This window comes from Anser anser (assembly GCF_964211835.1).
Source record: "Anser anser genome assembly, chromosome: Z".
Taxonomy (NCBI): Eukaryota; Metazoa; Chordata; class Aves; order Anseriformes; family Anatidae; genus Anser; species Anser anser.
The window spans coordinates 67584155-67605843 of NC_139723.1; the positions used below are offsets into that span (position 1 = coordinate 67584155).

Genomic DNA, 21689 nt, shown 5'->3' on the forward strand with positions numbered 1-21689 from the left:
TGACAAAAAATGGGTAGATGCAATCCAATTTGTCTGTGGTTTCATTTGGAAAAATCTAGATGTTTTATATAGAGGGAACTTTATTCACAAAAAAAGTAATAATAAGAGATAAAGGGACTTGAAAAAAGAATAAATACATGGTATCAGTTACAGTTTTTAAAAGTTCAAAACTAGATCATATAATTCAATTAACATTCTCATTAACATTCTCTTAAGGGTTTTATTATTTTTTTCTTCTTAATAATCCGAGCAATTTCTATTACAAGCTTATTTCAATGTTTCAGAAACCAGAAAAAAAAAATAATATAGTAGCTATTACATCAAGTAGCTACATAGGATCTGGTTTTTGATTATTGACTTACATAAATGTAGAATATTGTCTATTTGTGTTTCAATCTAACAAAGTGAAAATAGTTTTAAAAGTTATTAACAAACATAAAAAACAAGAAAGTCTTACCTGAAGTCTACAGGCGTGAATGAATTTTGTTTTACCATAAAGATAGTTTTACATGTTTGTTTTTCACAGGCTTTAAAGAATTAGCATGAGGTTGAAGATAATTTTATAAAAACATGGAGCATAGTTCTATTAATCAGTGTAAGCCATTTCTGTTGTTATTATTTAATATAACCATGATTTTTGACTGAAAAGAGGATTAAAAAACCCTTAATATACATATTGCCATGTCACTGCCATAGATCCATTCACACAGTAGGTTATATTTAGAAAACTACTACAAAATTTTACTGTACACGATCCCTATGTAATTTAATAACCTTGTTTATGTCAATTGACAGTTCTGCTCACGTCACTGAACTATCTGATGTCAAGGGGCTTTGGTTTCTAGAACTGAATGCCTGATAGTACTGTCCAGGCTTTCCATAATTAACATTGTTTAGCAGACCGTGCTGTTTGAATTCATAATCTTAGTTTAAATTGTGAAGTTGCCTATGATTTTAAAATTTCTTCTGTTACGTTTTCGGCAAAAACATAATGTTTCTTCTGTGGGGTACTCAGAATCTTTTGATTAATTGAACCATTAAGCTTTCCATCTGCACATTTCATTTTTGGAAGATTTCTTTGATACATTGATGCCTCCTTCTGGCCAAATAGTGATTTGAGTTTCTTTGCTGATCAGCAAGTGCTGGGGTTTGCACATGTCTTTCAGAAGGTGATGGAACAACTATGCTAATGGAAATCTCCACGAAGTAGGAAAAATTATGTCTTGATACAAAGCAATTTTTCCAGGAAAAGCATGAGTGCAATACAGTCTCTCAGAGCTACTTTTCATCTGCCTCCTACTGAATAAACCATTGCTTAAAGCCTCCACAATTGTCCTGAACAAAAATGGGAAAGCAGACCAAAAAACACTTGAGATTCACTACTGATTCCCTGTCCACCAGAATTGCAATGTTCACAGCATTAGATGTGGAGCCAAGGCCAGGACTAGGTGCTTCACAGCAAAGGAACAGAGGAGACTGCCAAACCATTTCATGATTTCGGTATATTTTGCAGGCTGGAGAAAGAGGATAGCTGTTTATTTTTGCTGGGAGGTATGTCTATCTGCCTGCCCAGCAGATGAACATTCTTATAGTCCAGTACAAACAGAATATTTGAATATTTGTAAATCTTCATAATCTTCATTATGTTTCCAGACCTCACAGACAAACTCAATTTTTTTTTTTTTTTTTTTGTCCTTGAGACTCTCTAACTGAAGAATACCTCATATCCTGAAATGCAGTCAGGAATTGTGTTTCCTGTAACATTTAGCTTTGCTGAGGAATATACCACTAGATGTGGGTGTAAAAATTGTGCACTAATAGTAGCACAGTTACACTTCAGAGCCTACTGAGGTCTGTAGAACAAAGGATGTAGGCAGAAACTTTCTTCATGGCATCTAAATCCTATCACACATGGATGACAAAAAACTAAAGCACCTATCAAGATTTTCTACACATAACCAAGATGTACAAATAAGAACATGTTACATGACAGTCCTGCTAACTGCTAAGCACATGTCCTAGTGACCTAATGACAGATCCTCAGGATCACTTGGAAGATTCTCCAGAGGCAGCAGGATCTTCCCTGCTTGTCTGGCTGGGCATTAAATCTTTTTATCACAGTGAAGGATTTGCAAATAACTGTGAATGGAAATCTGCTGAGTAAATCCTGTTTGTATAGGGTGGAACAGTTTTGTAGGGATTCTGAGCTCCCAAAGAAAAAGGCTATTATGGAGAAGTGATAATGGAGATAAGAAGCATTACATTGAATAATCAAAGAATTAATCAGTTTGTTAAATTATTTCAGTGCCAGAACTACATCTTCCAATGATTAGCGATGAAGATGAGATACAGTAATCATGAAACATTTCTTTATATGGGAAAAAAAAAAAAGAAAAAGGTTCTTTGTTGTTTTATGTGAGTTTCTTTTGTTCCTTCCTCTGCACTGTGTTTTTCTTCTTTGGCTGCCATCTGGCATATTTCCCTGGACTAGAGGAACAGTCATGTGTCTGAAGCTACTGCCAACATCACTTCTGTAGCAGGCTGCTCAAAGCATTCATACGTAAGGAGGTAGATTCCCTTCTGCCAGCTAATTGTACTCCAGGACACTAAACTCTCAGGAGCTGGGCTGGAAGTGGAATTTCTCCCTCATACAGCAATTTTCAAGAATCCCTTCTCTAGGGGGATTTCTTAATGATTTCTTAAGGTTTCTTAGTGAGCAAAGTGTAATACTCTAAGTTTTCTTTGTAATTATATGCTTGCAATGAAATTGGTATAGAAACCAAATTAAAGTTTATTTTTTTTTATTCATTAGGGATTAAAGTCCCAACACACTGGAGCTAGTTTGCTTCTTTTTGACTAGTCATTTAACACTGTCTGAGAAATAAAATATTTAAATGCATAAGTGTGGACTTTCCTATCTAACATGATGAGTCAGGCAATTGTTTCATATTTAGCTCAGTTTTGTAATTCAGAAGATGCCTTTGTCATTTTAAATGATGTTTTGAGTTTAACTCAGATTTATTTTAGACAAATCTGAATGCCAAAATGTCATCATATATAATTCAGACATTTGATTTTGTTAATTTGAAGTCCTGGGAAAAATGAAAAATAGCAAGGCATGTTGCTGCTCGGGTTAAGGAGCAGTAGGAAGGTAAGTGCAAGTGAATCATACTTGACTTGGTAGTGCCGCAAACTTAAGTCCTTGACAAAAATGCCCAGACTGTTCATCATAATGACTAAATAGAAAGAGTCTCTATACCAGTTCCTAAAAACTCAGCGAGTTATGTTGTACTCCATAGGTCCCTAACAACAGGAAGAAACAGAAATAATATGTTCAAAAGCTTCAGCTTTTCCTTAAATTTGTCAGACTTGGTTGATCCTCGCACAAACCGGTTGAGTGAGTCTATCACAGTATGACAAGTTGAGTCTGTCACTATTTCCTATTTATCCTTTGGACTAGCAGTACTTGTGTGCTTATTTTGTGGGATTTTTTTCTTCTTCTTACTGGCTTGGAAGTGGTTTAGCTGCAGTTCACCCTGCTGAATAAACAGAAAACTGAAATATATCTATAGGCACTTTATCATTAAGCTTCTTCTAATTTCTGCTTATGTAAATTCTAAGAGCCAAGAATGATGATAAGCTAGAGCTTGTATGAAGAACCATCAGGTTCTTTTGTACAGAGTGAAGGAAATTATGCTGACTAGTGTTGCTGTGGTTTACAATAAATGTCTTAGCTTTGCTGTATGTGGCTGAAACATGAAGTTGACATTCCAAATTAAACTGGGAGCAGACATTACAATCCGTTGGAATGCAGAAAGAGATTACACAGGCCATAAACACCAGGAAATAGTAAGTTTGATTTACAAATTTTAGATATGCATGGATTTTTTTTAATGTGAAGACTATCTGACTTGCAATTCCCTTATGTATAACAAATTCTAGGAGCACTAAAAATAGGTCATCCAATCTGATACCCAATACATCAGGAACAAGCTGACGCTAGTTCAGCATGTACCATGTCAAAATGTTGTAATTAATTTCTAGATACTCCATTATACAAGGAAACTGTTACAGGGGGTAACCTCCAAATGTTTATTTTTCATCCCACTGTGAAATATGTATATGTCCATTGTGGATCTGAATAGATCATTTCTTATTGTGAAGGAAATTGGAAAACCAGAATTTCTTATTGGAACTAGTAAATACAGTTGATTTCTTAGCCCCAGAAACCATTAATGTCTGCAGGTCATTTAGTGGTTTATTTGTTTCTAGGAAAACGGTATGTGAGCATTAATAGAAAATCTGTGCAATATGCCAAAAGATAAATTAAGACTCTAATGTGCCTTTCTTCATGAGGAAAAAAATAAAATAAAATAAATGAAGAGTAGTAAAACCAAACAAGCAAACAAACAAAAAAGACTCTTACCCACATAGAAGAGTGTGGCACACGTGCCAGTTCAGTGTTCTTAGCCATAGGGCTGGTTGTATTTCATTGCAGGTGTGGTCCATGCCAGCTAATCCATCCCCCTGATTTGTGGCAGCAGCCAGTAGCAAATGTTTGAGAGAGAACAGTAAGAAGCTCGGTGGTTACAGTATAATCTTCCTTGAGGGAAACTTTTCTCAGTGTCTTCAATAGTTCCTTAAGAACAAGTGTTCCAGAACTCTCCTTATTGTAGGTATTGCTTACTCTAGTAGGTCTAGGTATTTTTCGTATTCATACTAAGTTTTGATCCCATTTATTTAAATGATGATAAGTTTTTGGTTTCAGCAGTATCTTTGGACATTCACTTCCATAGGTGAACTCCTGTGATGTGCGAAAGTTTCTTCATTCTGTTTTCATCTTTTTGCCTTCTAATACTAAAAAAAAAAAAAAAAAAAAAAGATATACAATTAAAAGAGTTAGTTGGTGTATTACATATCTATATATCACTCCTGTTTGCCAGCTTTCCAAGTAATCTATATTTTCACTTCCTCTTTTCACGTGGAAATAGTTTCATGTTGATATGTCATACATCTCTTAGCCCCTTCTTCTATTGCAATGTTCCTTCTAATGCCAAGTAACTAGAAGTAAACCCAGAGCTTCTGATGAAAGTCTAGATAAATTAAGCTATTCCTCTTGTTGTGGAACTATAATTTTATTGATATTTCTATCATAACATTTCCATTATTACCTTACCTTACTTTCCATTATTACCTTACCTTACCTCTCATTTCTGATGCAGTTTAACAGATTTGCTTATTTATATTGAGTCATGAGCAATGATCTCAGATTCCATCCAGTATCTGATGCCTACTGGCCAGAGTAGACATACCATATTTTTAAAGGTGCTGAGTAGTCTCATTTACCATGTACTTTTTCTCCCGCTGCATGTCTGCCATTCTCTTGTCTCGAAAGAAGTTTACAAGGATACAATATTGAGTGAAGGCAATAGGAATCACTGCAGGTGGTGGAATTTCAATCCCACTAGAAACTGTACTTTTCTAAAAAAAAATCCCCCCGATGAATGGCCGGTTTTGCACAACTGTTTATGGGAAGAACATTTATGTTTTAAGGTGATGAAATCTAAAATGTGATTTAGATTATTTAGGTTTTTATAGCCTTTTTTCTTCAGGGTTCATGTCTTGCTGGGAGGTTAGAGAGTCCTTCAGGCAAGCTGCCAGAAACTGGGCAACCATAGAAATCATCAGGAGACATATGCTTCCCATCAACGTTCTTATACAGTTAGTCATTAATATATGTGTATGTGTCTCTGTATATATGTACACCTATATATATGTATATTATATATGCACTGTGCACACACACACACACATATATATATCCTACCTTAGAGTGAGTGAATTATCTGAAGTTTTTCAGGAAGAAACTGAGTACACAGTACTGACTTTATTGTTTGTCCACATGAACTCCACTGCACTCTGTATATTTATTCATTTGTTTTGAAACATTTCCAGTCAGTTCTTAGCTTTTTAGTGGATTAGTTTTCGCATGCTGTGGTACAAATTTCTGTTGAAGTTGTAAAAGTACGGTGACACAGCAGAACAAACAACAGCAAAGCCTAAGAATAATCTGTCGTCACTCCCAAACAGGATAAGATAAGTTCCTGTTAACACTAGATGAAGTTGTTTAGCTAGTGAAGAAACCTAAAATGGAAGAAAGCAAAACTACTTAAATGGGATATAATTGTCTCCAGATGGAGAATGGGAGGCCCTCTGTTTTCTTGGTTATAAAATGAAGCAAAAAGCCATATATAAGAAAAATCCAAAATAACTTCATCTTGAGATATGTATGTATTGCTCTGATATACCCTGTAAGTTAGACTGTGAACCGAACTTAAGCTTTAAGTTGCTGCAAAGTGAGCCATACCAGATATTTCAGTGTACTCATGACTTCATCTGGAGGCACCTTTTCCTTCCCCAGGCTCTTTCCAGACACCACCACACACCCACAGCCCATGTTACAAGCTGCTGCAGAAGTACTAGCAGGAGCAGAAAGCACTTGGGCACACTGGCACTCTTCCATGGCTTTTGCTTTGTCAGGAATTGTATTTGTCTAACATCAGATCTACTATGAGAAGCCTCTCTCCCACAGGAGAAAAAAAAAATAATAATAAAAAAGAGTTCACACTTCAAGGGAAAGTTTGCCAGTTTCTTAAATAGTGAATTGTCTACTTGTGCATATGACCATTTTAGGTGAGCTAAGCAGCAAGGAGGATAGCTGGCTGGCTGAAGCTTCCATCCCTCCCAAAGGGTAATACATGTCTAGAGAACAGTACATCAAGGTTTTTTCTTCAAATCAGAAGCATTACAGTCTCCTTCATTCGATGTAAAGCCTTATTTTCATTATGATAAACTGAAATGTGGCCATACATGGAACTTCTAATTACCAATTCAAATATAGCAAATACAGTGGGATCTACTCAGACAGTTCTGGTATAAGGCAGAAGCATCACGTTGTACTGAGGGATATGTAAATTATGTAGTCACTGATCTTAATTCATATGACACTAACAGGTGTTGGATATTTTCTTATGTTTATGTGTTTTTTCTTAAAAGTGCGAAACATGTTTTAACATATAATGCAGCTTCTAGGTAACTATCCAGTTACATAATTCTTCCTTGCTTTTTGCTCCTCTTACCCATAAACAAAAAGAAAATGGAAAAGGATGTGGTTTTGTGAAAGCTAAATTGGAAAAGCAGAGAAGTCAGCTGTTCTAAGCAACAAAATCCATCAGTTTTATGTCATGTGCTGGAAGCCAAGCCAAGTGTTTCAACATCACTTACAGCAGGACTGAACAGTCAAAAAAAAAGATAAATTAAAGACCAGGGTCTGCCTGTAAAGCAACAGAAGTAAGAAGCAGAGAGTAATGCCTACTGTTGGCAGAAGAAAAAATTAAATTTCTTCTAAATACTGTAAAAGGAAAACACTCTCATGGATTTGCTGTGAGGTGTCTAGAAATGATGGGTTCCTGAACCTAACCATCTGTTCAGGATCATTCTCTTACACCAGAGAATCTGGGAGAAACATAACATTTTACTGGCACATGCAGTTAACCATGTTGACCTTCTGAAAGAAAATATTGGTTTACATATATATATATATTATATATATATATATTTATTTCCAATAGGGAAAAAAAAAAGACATTCACATGCTCTCTTAGCACACAGATGATGTCCTTAATGAGAGAATAATACAGTCTTAATGAGGCTGTAAGTTGAAAACAATATTTTTTTTTCCTTTTTTCCTCCTGGCTACAGTTCCTGGTTAAGCTTTCTTACTTGTAACACATTACAGCATCTATTGGAACATGGCATATTTTGAGGCTTATTTGAATTTGGCATAAAAATTCCTGTTCTGGTTTCTGATGAACTCTGCTCGGGATCATAGAAAACAGAAAGAATTTTAGCCAGAATTTCTACAATGTATATCCAAGCAAGTTTTAATGACAAAATAAAATGTATTGTTTATAGATAAGAGTATTAGTGATATAACGCAGATGGTGTACTAATTCATACTTAGAGCTAATAGCAAAATGTATTGTGATCTCATTAAAAATCTGTTCCAAAATACAGACAAAGTTTCAGCTTCACTAGCAGAGAAACAGATACCTCTGTAATCTATCAAGGGCTTAAATTTTGCTTTCACAGTTTGTCTTGCTTGGATATCCCTTCTAGGATATTATTTACAATAAAATGCTAATAAAAAATAAAATAAACCTATGCAATTTTAATGATGCTTTGTATAGTTTTCAATCCAGACTCCTAAATATATCAAATATTAACCTGCAAATCCATATAAAGTTGAAATAGAAATATGTAATAGGATAGAATCATGGAATGGTTTGAGTTGGAAGGGGCCTTAAAGACCACCTATTTCCAACGCTCCAGCCACAGGCAGGAACACCTCCCACCAGACCAGGTTGCTCAAAGCCTCATCCAGTCTGACCTTGAGCACTTCCACGGATGGGGCATCCACAGCTTCTCTGGGCAACCTGTGCCAGTGTCTCACCACATTCACAGTAAATAATTTCTTCCTTATATCTAATCTAAATCTGCCCTCTTTTAGTTTAAAACCATTACTTCTTGCCCTATCACTACAATCCCTTGCCCTATCACTACAATCGCTTGCCCTATCACTACACTAGTAATCCAGGTTGTGTCTGTTAAACAGAAAATTGTACAATGATATGAATCTTTTCTATGCTGAAAAAAAATAGAAGTATGTTTCTGTACCGTTTTGATGTGAAAACACTTTTTAAGGTGGCTTGATATTATCAGAAAATGCTGGCTAGACTTGTTTTAGTGTGAGCTATATGAGGGTTTTGTGAGGGCTCTCATTTTCTGAATTCAATTTGGTTGTATCTATACATTGAATAGAACAGCCCAGAAATTCTTACAGCTGGTGAACTAGGACTAGCTGATTCATAGTGCTAACCTCTTCTACTAATGCTAACTTCTCCTACTAATGCTAACCTCTCCTACTCCCCTGAGCAGAGTAAGAGGGTGTCAAATACTTATTTGGAGTTGCCCTTGGTCCAGGACTCAGGTTGTCCATGATAATTCCCAAGCCCTTCTCAGTTTTTCCTGTGAGACTGTTAGGTGACCCAGGCCAACATTGTTTCCTGGATCTTTCTAACAGTGAGTAATGCTGACAAAGAAAAAGAAAAGCCTTCAGAAATTGTGGCAAAAAGTGAAGATGGTGTAAATGTGGGTTAATGGATGCAGTAATACTGAGTTGCAGAAGTAAAAAGTCTCAAAGCAGAGAAATCAGTATTTAATACACTATAGATATGCACCGGATGTTAGAAAACCTCCATTAAGAATGTTTTAGTCCCTTTCTGGCTGTTTAGTCTCATTAAAATGAATTGATTACAGTTTTCTACTGGATTATATTTTGACTGATTATGTTACAGTATTGTCGACCTCAACTATTTTTAATTATGCCTTGGAGAATCATGAGTGTTTGCTTAATTCCCTCCCTCCCTCTCAGCCTCATCCTCCCCCCCCCCCCCCCTTTTTTTTCTTTTGTCCTCCAATGGTTAAATCTGAAAGGGTTTCCCAAAACCAGAAAAGCTTTCTTACAATGTTGTTTGAGATTTTTGCATAATAGCTAGATTTCGGGAGCTCTAAGGAAAATACTTTAGTCTTGTGAGACTGGAAATAATGTTGGTAGAGCAGGGTAATGCCACTTTGACAGCCACACCCTCAAAACTTTATTCATCCAAAACTGTGCTTTATTTTAGTAAGGGGTTTTGTCACAATATGGACAGTGGAAGTGACCCCAGGCTGGTCATCACAGTGTCCAACTATTTTGAAGTATTTGTTTCTTTTAGAGTTCAAAGTAGCATTATCATGTATTAGATAGGCATGGGATTCACCCAGGTTGCTATCAACATGCAACACTTCCCAGACTCTTCTTCTCTGATATTTTTTTAAGATGCAGATTTTCCAGCTGTATAACAGGACTGTTTTAAGATGTAAAGAATGCAGCAGACTGTTCTGGAAAAGCTGTACTCTCAATCTCCACTCAGAAAGGACTATGGTAAATTTGCATTCTCTTCACTGTTTCAAAGTAACCGTTGGTCTTTGACCAAGAAAATATTTCATAACTTGGACCATTCATTTTGAGTTAATTTGTCATTTTGATTATAGTTTATAATAGCTAATGTAAGTTTAAACTAAGGAGGATAAAAAGCAGTCAGAGAATGTCAGTGAAAATTATTTATTACATTGCAGAACTGCTTGATGTCGTCACAGTTTGCCTGCTTCTTACCTTTTCAAAAGAGAAGTAAATGGTTGTTATTAGCCTTCAGTTGTAAATAATGTTTCAGAAAACACTTCTAAATAGTTAAGATAACATTTCTTTTGTGTACAATATAATATTTTGATCCTGGAATATTTAATTCACTGTTAAATATCATATACACTGTTACTATAAAAAGATAAAAGTAGAACTGCTTCCAAGTACACACTGTTTCAGTAAGAAATGAGCTTGATCAGGTCAGCTCTGTGGGTTTACAAAGTTACTTCCCTCAAAATAGCTGCTTTGGGATAATGTAAGCAGTTTATAACAATCGTGTAAAGCTTTCTGCATATGAAGTCCTACAGATCTTATCCTGAATTTGGTACAGCATCTTCATTTTTGCATTTAAAATGGATAGTTTAAGGACATAAATTGCAAATATACCATTAGAAATACTTCTCATGTGTCTCTTTACATGCTTAACGAAAGGGACTTTTTCAAAAGGGATTTGTTTCTTCAATTTTTTTACATCTGTAGTTTATGAACATATTTATATTCAATATTTTTGTGTGTAGCCTGAATGTCTTTCATTATATTTATTATCTGATCTTCTGTTGTAATTTAAGTAATTGCAGAATTTTTGCTTTGTTTTTAGAATATATTTCTGGCTATCAAATTGCCTGCTCTAGTTACTTTCTTTATATTTGTTGTGACTCTAAGTATACATAATAGCACTGTAATTTGGTATACAGGTAGTGCAGTAACACATTGTACAGAGTACATTTATGAAAAAGTTTCATTTTCATACTTACCAGGTAGATAATGAAAATTCTGTGCTCGTTTTATATATTTCTAATAATCTTGTGATTTACTTCTGCTTTGTCAATATATCTTTAATTTAAATTTCAAAATAGTCTGATGCGATTTTTCATCTACAAATGTTGGGTTGTACAATACTATATTACCTGTAGACTAAGAACTGCAAATTAAGAAATAGATAACTGCAAAACGTTAAGAGAAGTTTAAGAATTAACTTTTACAACTTTAATATCCATCTCTGCTTTGTCTACATTACAGAAAAATATTGTGCAAAGAGAGTAGAGAGGAGAGAAGAAAGAATAGGAGGAGAAAAGCATGCAGATGAAAGAAGTTTTAGACAGCATTGATGTATGACCACTGTCTAAGCAATGATTAGCAAAATCTACAGTACATTGCTACAGCTCAATTCTTTTATTTCTCCCATTTGCAAGGCTGAAATAATTACCGAGCTTCATAGAAACTTTCAATCCATAATATCTCTCTTTGGCAAAACAAGATTTGCAGCTCTTCAGGAACAGGAGTTAGGATCTCTGGAGCTGACAGTCTGCCCCACTGAGTTACTTTCATGAATACACCATGCTAAGTTCAAGACACGAAGATATACATCCTCCTCCTCCTCTGAATATAAATTAACTTATCAGAACTATTTATATAGTAAATAAACATAATTTGTGAAATGGGCAGGTATAGGTCAGTGCCATCTCAAGTTGCCAGTAGCAAGAAGCACCTTGATGGAGATTTAGATTAAAGTCATCTCATAGCTTTATTATGGTTTACTAGGTAAAATTTTATGGCAAATCCATACCTTTGTAAACAAACATAGCAGGCCAGTAATGCTGCCATGCAGAAAGTTTCTGTTATGGGCCTCAGACAAAATTAATAAAAATTTTACACTTTTTTATCAGCTCTATATCTCTCACAGCCACTTTAACTGAAGAAACATTTCTTTTGTTCATTTTCAAAGCAACAGTGCCACAGTGAATTTCACATCACTGCCATGGTGAATTTCGTATCAAGATAAAAGTTTTTGTTCATAGGTTTGTTGACCTGTAAATGTGGAAAAAAAAAAAAAAGTGTTAATAACTCCTGCAATTAAATTTAATTTAAAAAAAATAGCAAAAAGTATGTAAAGAAGTTCTAAAGAAGACCTTTTTTAAATGAAAGAAATGTCATTTCAGTAATGCTTCTGGGAACTTAATTTTCATAGTTAGCTGTCTTACTGTCCAGGTCACCTAAATGACCTGCAAGTGTTGACATTCCCTGGAATATCAACTCACAGGACTGAAAACAGCATTCAATCTCTGCACATGCCCCTTAGATCTGTACACTTTAAAGTGGTAGGTACTTAAAAGCACTGCTGCTTGAGCTCCTTCCCTCTTTGAATAATTGCAAAGTGATCACATCAATATTATAAAAATTATGTTATAAAAAAACATATTACCATCAAACACAGCATTTAATTTTCAATCCTTCTGAGGAGGTGTGTAAACTTAGTTTCTGCTGCTGAGGAAGTAAAGAGTTTTGTTGCTGCTGCTTTTTATTTTTTATTTTAAAAAAAAATCTTCTACCTAATTTTTCCTCTCCAAAAAGGAAAAATTCTGAAGGACAAGTTAAACTAAACAATGCAATGCAGCTGTAGGACACTGTTCAATGTCAAATTTGCCTAATCCCAGTATACAGAAGCCAAACATGCTATAAATACAAATATACAGTATACAAAACATTTGGTATGCACTTAAGTTCATGAACAGTCTTCTGTACTGTGCTGCTGTTACTCTCTAGTGTGCTAGACCGAAGTGTATGGAGAATTTTTCAGTAACTGGCTCCTTTACATCTATTTGATTTGGCTCGTCTTTGAGATTTGCTTGTTTAGTTAGATCTTTGCTATATAAAGTAGTAAAATGTTATAACAAAGTGCTCAGAACAAAACATTCTGATATAATTCAGCTTCTTGAACCAGCAAATTTACAGAGAAAAATGCTTTCCAAGGTACATGTGAAACCATATTAACTGAAATCAATGTCTTGATAAGATGAATGTCAGAAAACTGGCATACTATATTAAATAATTTAGATTGGGTAAAACCAAAGAAAATAACTGGACTTCACTGAGAGTGTTTTCATGTTATGGAACTCGAGACTGAGACTGGGAATGATAAGGTTGAGTCCCTATGGGTTAGGATCAGCAGGAAGGCCAACAATGCAAACATCCTGGTGGGGGTCTGTTACAGACCACCAAATCGGGATGAGGAGACGGATGACGAACTCTACAGGCAGCTGGCAAAAGTTGCAAAATCATCAGCTCTTGTCCTTTTGGGGGACTTCAACTTCCCAGACATATCCTGGAAATGCAATACAGCTCAGAGGAAGCAGTCTAGGAGGTTTCTGGAGAGTGCGGAAGATAGTTTCCTGATGCAGCTGGTTAGTGAGCCTACCAGGGGAGGTGCCCCACTGGACCTTCTGTTCACAAACACAGAAGGACTGGTGGGAGATGTGGTGGTTGGGAGCTGACTTGGGCAGAGTGACCAAGAAATGGTAGAATTCTCTGTTCTTGGCGAAGTCAGGAGGGGGACCGGTAAAACTGCTGTCTTGGACTTCTGGAGGGCAGACTTTGAGCTGTTCAGGACACTGGTTGGCAGAGTCCCTTGGGAGGCAGTTCTGAAGGGCAGAGGAGTCCAGGAAGGCTGGGCACTCCTCAAGAAGGAAATCTTAATGGCTCAGGAGCGGTCTGTCCCCACGTGCCCAAAGATGAGCCAACATGGAAGAAGACCGGCCTGGGTGAACAGAGAGTTGTGGCTAGAGTCTAGAAAAAAAAAAAAAGAGGGTTTGTAATCTTTGGAAAAGAGGGCAGGCCACTCAGAAGGATTATAAGGATGTTGTAAGGATGTGGAGGGACAAAATTAGGAAGGCCAAAGCCCATCTGGAGCTCAATCTGGCTACTGCTGTTAAAGATAACAGAAAATGTCTTTATAAATACACTAACATGAAAAGGAGGATTAAGGAGAATCTCCATCCTTTACTGGATGCGGGGGGAAACTTAGTGACAAGAGAAGAGGAAAAGGCTGAGGTGCTTAATGCCTTCTTTTCCTCAGGCTTTAGCAGCAAGACCAGTTTTTCTCTAGATACCCAGTACCTTGAGCTGGTGGAAGGGGATGGGGAGCAGAATGTGGCCCTCACAATCCATGAGGAAATGGTTGGCGACCTGTTACAGCATTTGGATGTACGCAAGTTGATGGGGCCGGATGGGATCCACCCATCTGGTGGTGCTGAGAGAACTGGCAGAGGAGCTTGCCAAGCTGCTTTCCATCATTTATCAGCAGTCCTGGCTATCAGGGGAGGTCCCAGTCAACTGGCGACTAGCAAATGTGACGCCCATCTACAAGAAGGGCCGGAAGGTAGACCCAGGAAACTATAGGCATGTTAGTTTGACGTCAGTGCCAGGGAAGCTCATGGAGCAGATTATCTTGAGTGCATCACACGGCACTTACAGGGCAATCAGGTGATCAGGCCCAGTCAGCATGGGTTTATGAAGGGCAGGTCCTGCTTGATGAAACTGATCTCCTTCTATGACAAAGTGACGCGCTTAGTGGATGAGGGAAAGGCTGTGGATGTGGTCTACCTTGACCTCAGTAAGGCTTTTGACACCGTTTCCCACAGCATTCTCCTCAAGAAACTGGCTGCTCGTGGCTTGGACTGGTGTATGCTTCGTTGGATTAGAAACTGGCTGGGTAGCCAGGCCCAACGAGTTGTGGTGAATGGAGTCAAATCCAGTTGGAGGCTGGTAACTAGTGGAGTCCCCCAGGGCTCAGTACTAGGGCCAATTTTCTTCAATATCTTTATCACTGATCTGGATGTGGGGATGGAGTACGCCCTCAGTAAGTTTGCAGACGACACCAAGTTAGGTGCGTGTGTCGATCTGCTCGAGGGCAGGAAGGCTCTGCAGGACGATCTGGATAGGCTGGACCAATGGGCTGAGGCCAACTGTATGAAGTTCAACAAGGCCAAGTGCCGGGTCCTGCACCTGGGGCACAACAACCCCAAGCAGTGCTACAGGCTGGGAGATGAGTGGTTAGAAAGCTGCCTGGCCAAGAAGGACCTGGGAGTATTGGTTGATAGTTGGCTGAATATGAGCCAGCAGTGTGCTCAGGTGGCCAAGAAGACCAACAGCATCCTGGCTTGTATAAGAAACAGTGTGGCCAGCAGGGCTAGGGAAGTAATTGTCCACCTGTACTCGGCCCTGGTGAGGCCGCACCTCGAGTACTGTGTTCAGTTTTGGGCCCCTCATTACAAGAACGACATGGAGGTGCTTGAGCGCGTCCAGAGAAGGGCGACAAAGCTGGTGAGTGGTCTGGAGAACAAGTCTTACGAGGAGCGGCTGAGGGAGCTGGGATTGTTGAGTCTGGAAAAGAGGAGGCTCAGGGGCGACCTTGTCGCACTCTATAGATACCTTAAAGGAGGCTGTAGCAAGGTGGGGGTTGGTCTATTCTCCCACGTGCCTGGTGACAGGACAAGGGGGAATGTGCTAAAGTTGCGCCAGGGGAGGTTTAGGTTGGATATTAGGAAGAACTTCTTTACTGAAGGGGTTGTTAGGCATTGGAATATGCTGCCCAGGGAAGTGGTTGAGTCACCATCCCTGGAGGTTTTTAAAAGACATTTAGATTTAGAGCTTAGTGATTTGGTTTAGTGAAGGACTTGTTAGTGTTAGGTCAGAGGTTGGACTCGGTGATCTTGGAGGTCTCTTCCAACCTAGATGATTCTGTGATAATTTAGAATGAATTTCAAGTGGATGACCTGGGTCAGTAGATGTCTTGATACTAGCTTCCGTGTTTTGGGAGAGAAAAGTGACAACAAAGCACATGAACAAAGGTATGCCACTGAGATGTGAGGAGGGTCTCCTGCTTTTCAACCACATATAAACCTAATTAATTAAGCTGTATATGCTTTGTCTTTTTTCTTTCTTTCTTTCTTTCTTTTTCTTTCTTTCTTTCTTTCTTTCTTTCTTTCTTTCTTTCTTTCTTTCTTTCTTTCTTTCTTTCTTTCTTTTTCTTTCTTTTTCTTTCTTTTTCTTTCTCTCTCTCTCTCTCTTTCTTTCTTTCTCTTTTTCTTTTCAGGAAGGTGTTAATAGCAATCATCAACTTCAATTTAAAAAACAGTTTCAACAGAGTAAAAATCACAGCCATTTAATGCCTTTTTTTGCCTCAGCTTTTAATTCTAATGAGAGACCTTGGGCTGTTGGGTCCTCAGGTTTGGAGGACCATGATTGGGACCAGTTGTATAGGCTGAATGTTCATAGTTCCCTGAGGCATGAAGAGATTCACCCCAGAGTACTGGGGGAGTTAGTGAATGTTATAGCTGGACCTCTTTCAAAAATTTACTGAAGGTCTTGGGGGTCTCGGGAGGGCCCTGCTGATGGGAAGCTAGGCGATGTTACATCAGTCTACGCTAATGGCACAAAAGAAGAGCCAGAGAACTACAGACCTGGTAGTCTAACTTCAGTCCCTTGAAAAATTGTGGAGAAAATTGTTCTTGAGGGACGCTGAAAGGCATTAAAGAAAGAACAAAACTATTATCAGGTATATATAGTCAAGATGGGTTCATGAAGGGGAAGTTCTGCCTTAGTAATTTGACCTCCTTCTATGATAAGGTCACCTGCTTGGTGGAAGGCAGTAGATGGAACTTTACTGGATTTTAGTAAAGCCTTTGATACTGTCCCTTATTCTGGACCAGCTGTCCAACAGTGAGATAAAAAGGTTCACTCTATACTGGGTAGTGAACTGGCTCAATGGTAGAGCTCAAAAGGTTGTAATGAAGGGTGCTACATCTGACCAGCAGATGATCACCAGCAGTGTGCTTCAGGGCTCAGTTCTAGGGCCAGCCCTGTTCAATGTTTTTATCAGTGATCTGGATGCAGAAGTGGAATGCATCCTTAACAAGTCTGATGACAATACTAAACTAAGTGGTGCTGTTGACTCATGAGAGGGATGTGAGGCCTTGAAGAGGCATTGGGCAGTCATCAACAGCATGAAGTTCAACAATGGAAAAAGCTGAGTTCTGCACCTGGGATAGAGTAATGCTGGACACAGGCACAGTTTTGGAAATGAGTGGCTGGGGAGCAGCTCAGCAGAAAGGGACCTGGGGGTGATGGTGGCAGCAGGTTTCACACAATCCAGCAGTGTGCCCTGGCAGCCAAAAGGACAAACTGCATTTTGGGGCACAATGAACACAGAATAGCCAGCAGGTCAAAAGAGGTGATTCTCCCACTATATTTTGCACTGGTTTGACCTCACCTTGAATATTGTATGCAGTTCAGAGATCCAAAATATTAAAAAAAAAAAAAAGAAAAAAAAAAAAAGAAAAAAAACAGATGTTAAGGTCCTTGAAAGCAGCAAAGCTGGTAAAAAGGCTAGAGGGTATGTCCGAGGAAAGCCTGAGCACACCTGGATTATCCAGTCTGGAGAAGAGGAGGCTCAGAGCTGGCCTCATTGCTCTCTGCAACTTCCTGAGAAGGTGAAGCACAGAAGGAGGTGCCGGCCTCTGCTCCCTGGGAACTGATCACAGGATGCATGGGAACAGCACAAAGCAGCACCAGGGAATGTGCAGACTGGACAATATGAAAACACTTTTTACTGTGAGGGTTGCCAAACCAGTCTTCCTAGAGAGGTAGTTGATGCCCCATGCTTGTCATTGTTCAAGAGGCATTTGGATAATGCTCTTATTAATGTGTTTTAACTTTTGGTTAGCCCTGAAGTAGTTAGACAGTTGGACTTGATGTTGTTTGTAGGTCCCTTCCAACTGAAGTATTCTGTTAAATCAATGAGCAGTTAAATACCACTTCTGTTTAATGGGTGTGCCTGTCAGTCAATACCTCAATGTCCAGATGGAGATCAGCAATGAGGTGTACTCTTCAGGTATCCATATGGGGACTGGTACTGTTTCGTATCCTTATTGATGACAAAGACAGTGGGCCTGAGTGCTTGCCCAGCAAGTCTGCAGAAGTCACCAAGCTGAGTGGTGCAGCCGATACAACAGAAAGCTGGGATGCTATCCAAAAGGACCTGGACAGGCTTGAGAAGTGAGTCTATGTGTACCTAATGAGGTTCAGTAAGGCCAGGTGCCCCTGCCCCCACCTTGCACCTGGGTTGGGGCAACCCCTGGTATCAGTACAGACTGGGAAATGATTAAGAACTTTACTGAAAGGGTTGTTAGGCATTGGAATAGGCTACCCAGGGAAGTGGTTGAGTCACCATCCCTGGAGATCTTTAAAAGACGTTTAGATTTAGAGCTTAATGATATGGTTTAGTGGAGGACTTGTTAGTGTTAGGTCAGAGGTTGGACTAGATGATCTTGGAGGTCTCTTCCAACCTAGATGATTCTGTGATTCTGTGATTCTGTGAAAAATTGGATATGAGCTGGCAGTGTATGTTTGCAACCCAGAAAGCAAACCTACGATTCTGTGATTCTAATAATATATTCTGGAAGGTTTTAATTTATGATTTATTTACGATTTTTTTTTATAAGACGTCATATTTTTGCACTTCAGGAAAAACAGGTTACTTTTTTTAATGTTACATCTACCAAGGGAAGATCAACATATTTTGTTGCTTCAGTGTACCTCTAGCTTATCAAAAGGGCTTATGTTAAAAAAGCCCAGTGGCGATAACTTTGAATGTGGTGCTCTCGTGCATATTCAGATTCATGTTTACAGAACAGATTAGAATTACTGAAGCTCTACCAGTTCCATACATCTATGGATAAGTTCCTGCAGGAGACAAAGACTCAAGTTATTAATTTTGTTTTAAATACTACATACTGCAGGAGATAAAAGATCAATAAGTTTCATATTCAAACTGAAACTAAAAGCCAGGATATGTAAAGCATAACTGAATTGTAAAAAGATTTTAGGGTTGTTTAGAAAAGTGATTTAACTACTCTGATGATCAATGTTGTTGGATTTTTTTTGTTTGGCTGCTGATACAAGTTGATGAGAACTTCTCAACAGGGATGTAACTCAAGTTTTTCTAAGCTTCAATGCATTTTTTCTCCCTCTTTTTTTTTTTTTTTTTAACACTTCTTTAACCATTTCCCCACCTTAGTACACAGAACTGAGGAGGCCTATTTTAAATAGAAATACTTAAGTAATTTTCAGAAAATGGAATAATACAAGAAGGATTAAATTGAGCTATAAAGGCAAATTCCTTAGCATCATCTTAATGAATCAACAGAGGAAGGCCAGAAACAGGCTCAACAGCAGCCGTGTGTTATCCCTGTCTGGTACACAAAAGACACCTGGCAATATCATTGAAATGCTAGCCTAGGAATTAAAATTCATTATTTTACTGGACAATAAAGTTAGAGAGACTTCTTTTTTCATTGTTTCCACAGAGACATCATTTTTTTTCCCTGTTCTCTCTCTTTTCTCCATTCTCCTACTGACCACCTTCTGTTCTGCAGATGCTCTCTCTCTCTCTTTGCTCTATACGGACATGCTATTTTTCCCTTTCCCAAGTCTCTTTCTTTGCAGGTACTGCTTTTTTTTTTTTTTTTTTTCCCTGTCATAATCTTATCTACAGATGTAATAATGAACAGAATTAGATTAAACTAAGAACATCTGGTTCTAATTTACCAGAAGTTTTTTGTTTGCTACTTCTTAGGTCTTAGAAAGGATTTTATATCCAAACTTTGCACCTTTTTTCCAGTACTGTCAACTCACCTTTTGAAAGATATTTTCTTCTGCACACCTGGCTTCTCTAGAAATGTCTTGTATTGATTGGGGACTTTTAAAATTGACACACTTTAATTCTATTTTTAATACAACAGTTTTTATTTTCAATATATAATGTTTTGAAAACGTAGGTTCAGATTCTACACTATTAGTCTCACATCTTGCACTTCATAGAAAGTCATGAAGTTTACAGAGGAGAAGCAGCTTTAGAATTCAAGTTACTTTAAAATTAAATAAATTACATGTTGATATCCCAGGCAGCCCCTCTCTAAATGAATGCTTCACTCTCTTTAAAGACACAGGTAATTCACATAAAAGCCTGCTGTATTTTACTGCTGTTACAGTTTGTCCTGTATTAGAATTAAACCAAGTGAATTAGAATGTCCTGAACTAGATCAACTCTTTGATCTCCTGTAATTTTAAACCAACAAGATCTGAACTGCCTTCAAAGGCACTGTGAAGTTTAGTCTCTGCACAGTGGTCTTAGGGGACTGATTCCATGAGTAGGATCCAATCTAACAATGTGGGCACAGAGTCTCAATAGCCAGAAGACTTCTCAGTTTTATTCAGTCTCATAGAAAAGCCCATTTATATATTAATCCCTTCCAGAATTAAATTCCTTCAGGACAATTGCAGTAAGCAGCACTGAAATTTGGAAAAGAACTTGTAAAGTTGTGTATTCCTTTTATAGTCAGAATAGAAGAGATGTACAACTGATAAACAGTGTAAACGTGCATAAAGGATTTTTTCTCACTCATTTTTCTGTCTGCTGGCCTATATATTCTGTGGAGTGTCCAAGAACCCTATAAATTCTTTTTAGATAGGCCTAATCTTTTTGTCTAGTTTTATTTCCTTCATCTGTTAGAGAAAGTGTCCCATTGATAACTCCTGGGCATTTTCTGTTTTTCATTTCTCTGTAAGGTATGATTTTCTTTTTTTTTTCTTTTATTTTTTTTTTTGAGCAGTGAAATTGTTAACAATTGTTTCTCTGTACAGAGAATTGACAAATCGTCATACTAATTTATTACGTGTTCTCTAATTACAGTGTAAAATACCATATTTAATAAGCATTCTTGGAAAATTTATATACTATAAAAATACTAAAGTATCTTGGAAGATCCCCTTTTTTCCTTCACTAACTGTGGTATGATCAACTGGCAAACTGAAATTGTTTGTATAGACAGTTATCTTACAAAAAACCTTTAATCTCAAACAATCAAACAAACAAAACCACCACCACCAACAAACAAACCAGTCATTCTCTGACTTGTTCTTTTAGAAGTTTAGAGCAGACATTGCGTTGGTACAAATGGCTGCTGACCCATATTTCTGAAATGTATGGTCATCGCTGAAAAAGTTGTGAGTAAGTAGATCTGAAAGTACGATGTGGGTTCTTGAGAGCACAGCATTCTCTAGGAGCCCTTTGAACGGTGTGCAATATGGCACACATCTGTGACTGGCTAGGTACCGCAGATGTTATTTCTTTATTATCTTGGGATTGCGCATGTGTGGGTTCTGTATTATATGTATAAGTCGACCAAGAGGAAGGATTAAACTGCAAACCTGAGGACTGCAATCATAATTTTAGTAGCTGATTGTTTTTAAATGCATTTCTACTTCACTTGAGTTAAAATAATATTTTTAGGTTTATAGTTTATTATCTTTCTTTAGATCATTGAAAATTTATTAAAAACTAGAAAGATTCTTCAGTTTTTATTTTCCTTTTGTGTCTTGCTGAGAGAGAATATGGGTAGAAGTGGTTCTTATAATTTCTTTCTGTGCAAATCCTTTTAGAAAACAGATTTATGCCCAGAGTTTTCTCTAAAATGGTGACTTTTTGAGACATCATGCCAAGGGTTGTAAAGCAAGTAATCAGTGGAGGGCTTGAGCAGGGAGACTATTA

The 21689-nt window shown here is 37.7% G+C and overlaps 1 protein-coding gene across 8 annotated transcripts in view; it reads left to right on the top strand.

Moving 5' to 3' along the window:
• The window catches only part of PDE4D (phosphodiesterase 4D), a 636407-nt gene that overhangs the window by 442574 nt on the left and 172144 nt on the right, over positions 1 to 21689 (top strand). The window lies entirely within an intron of this gene.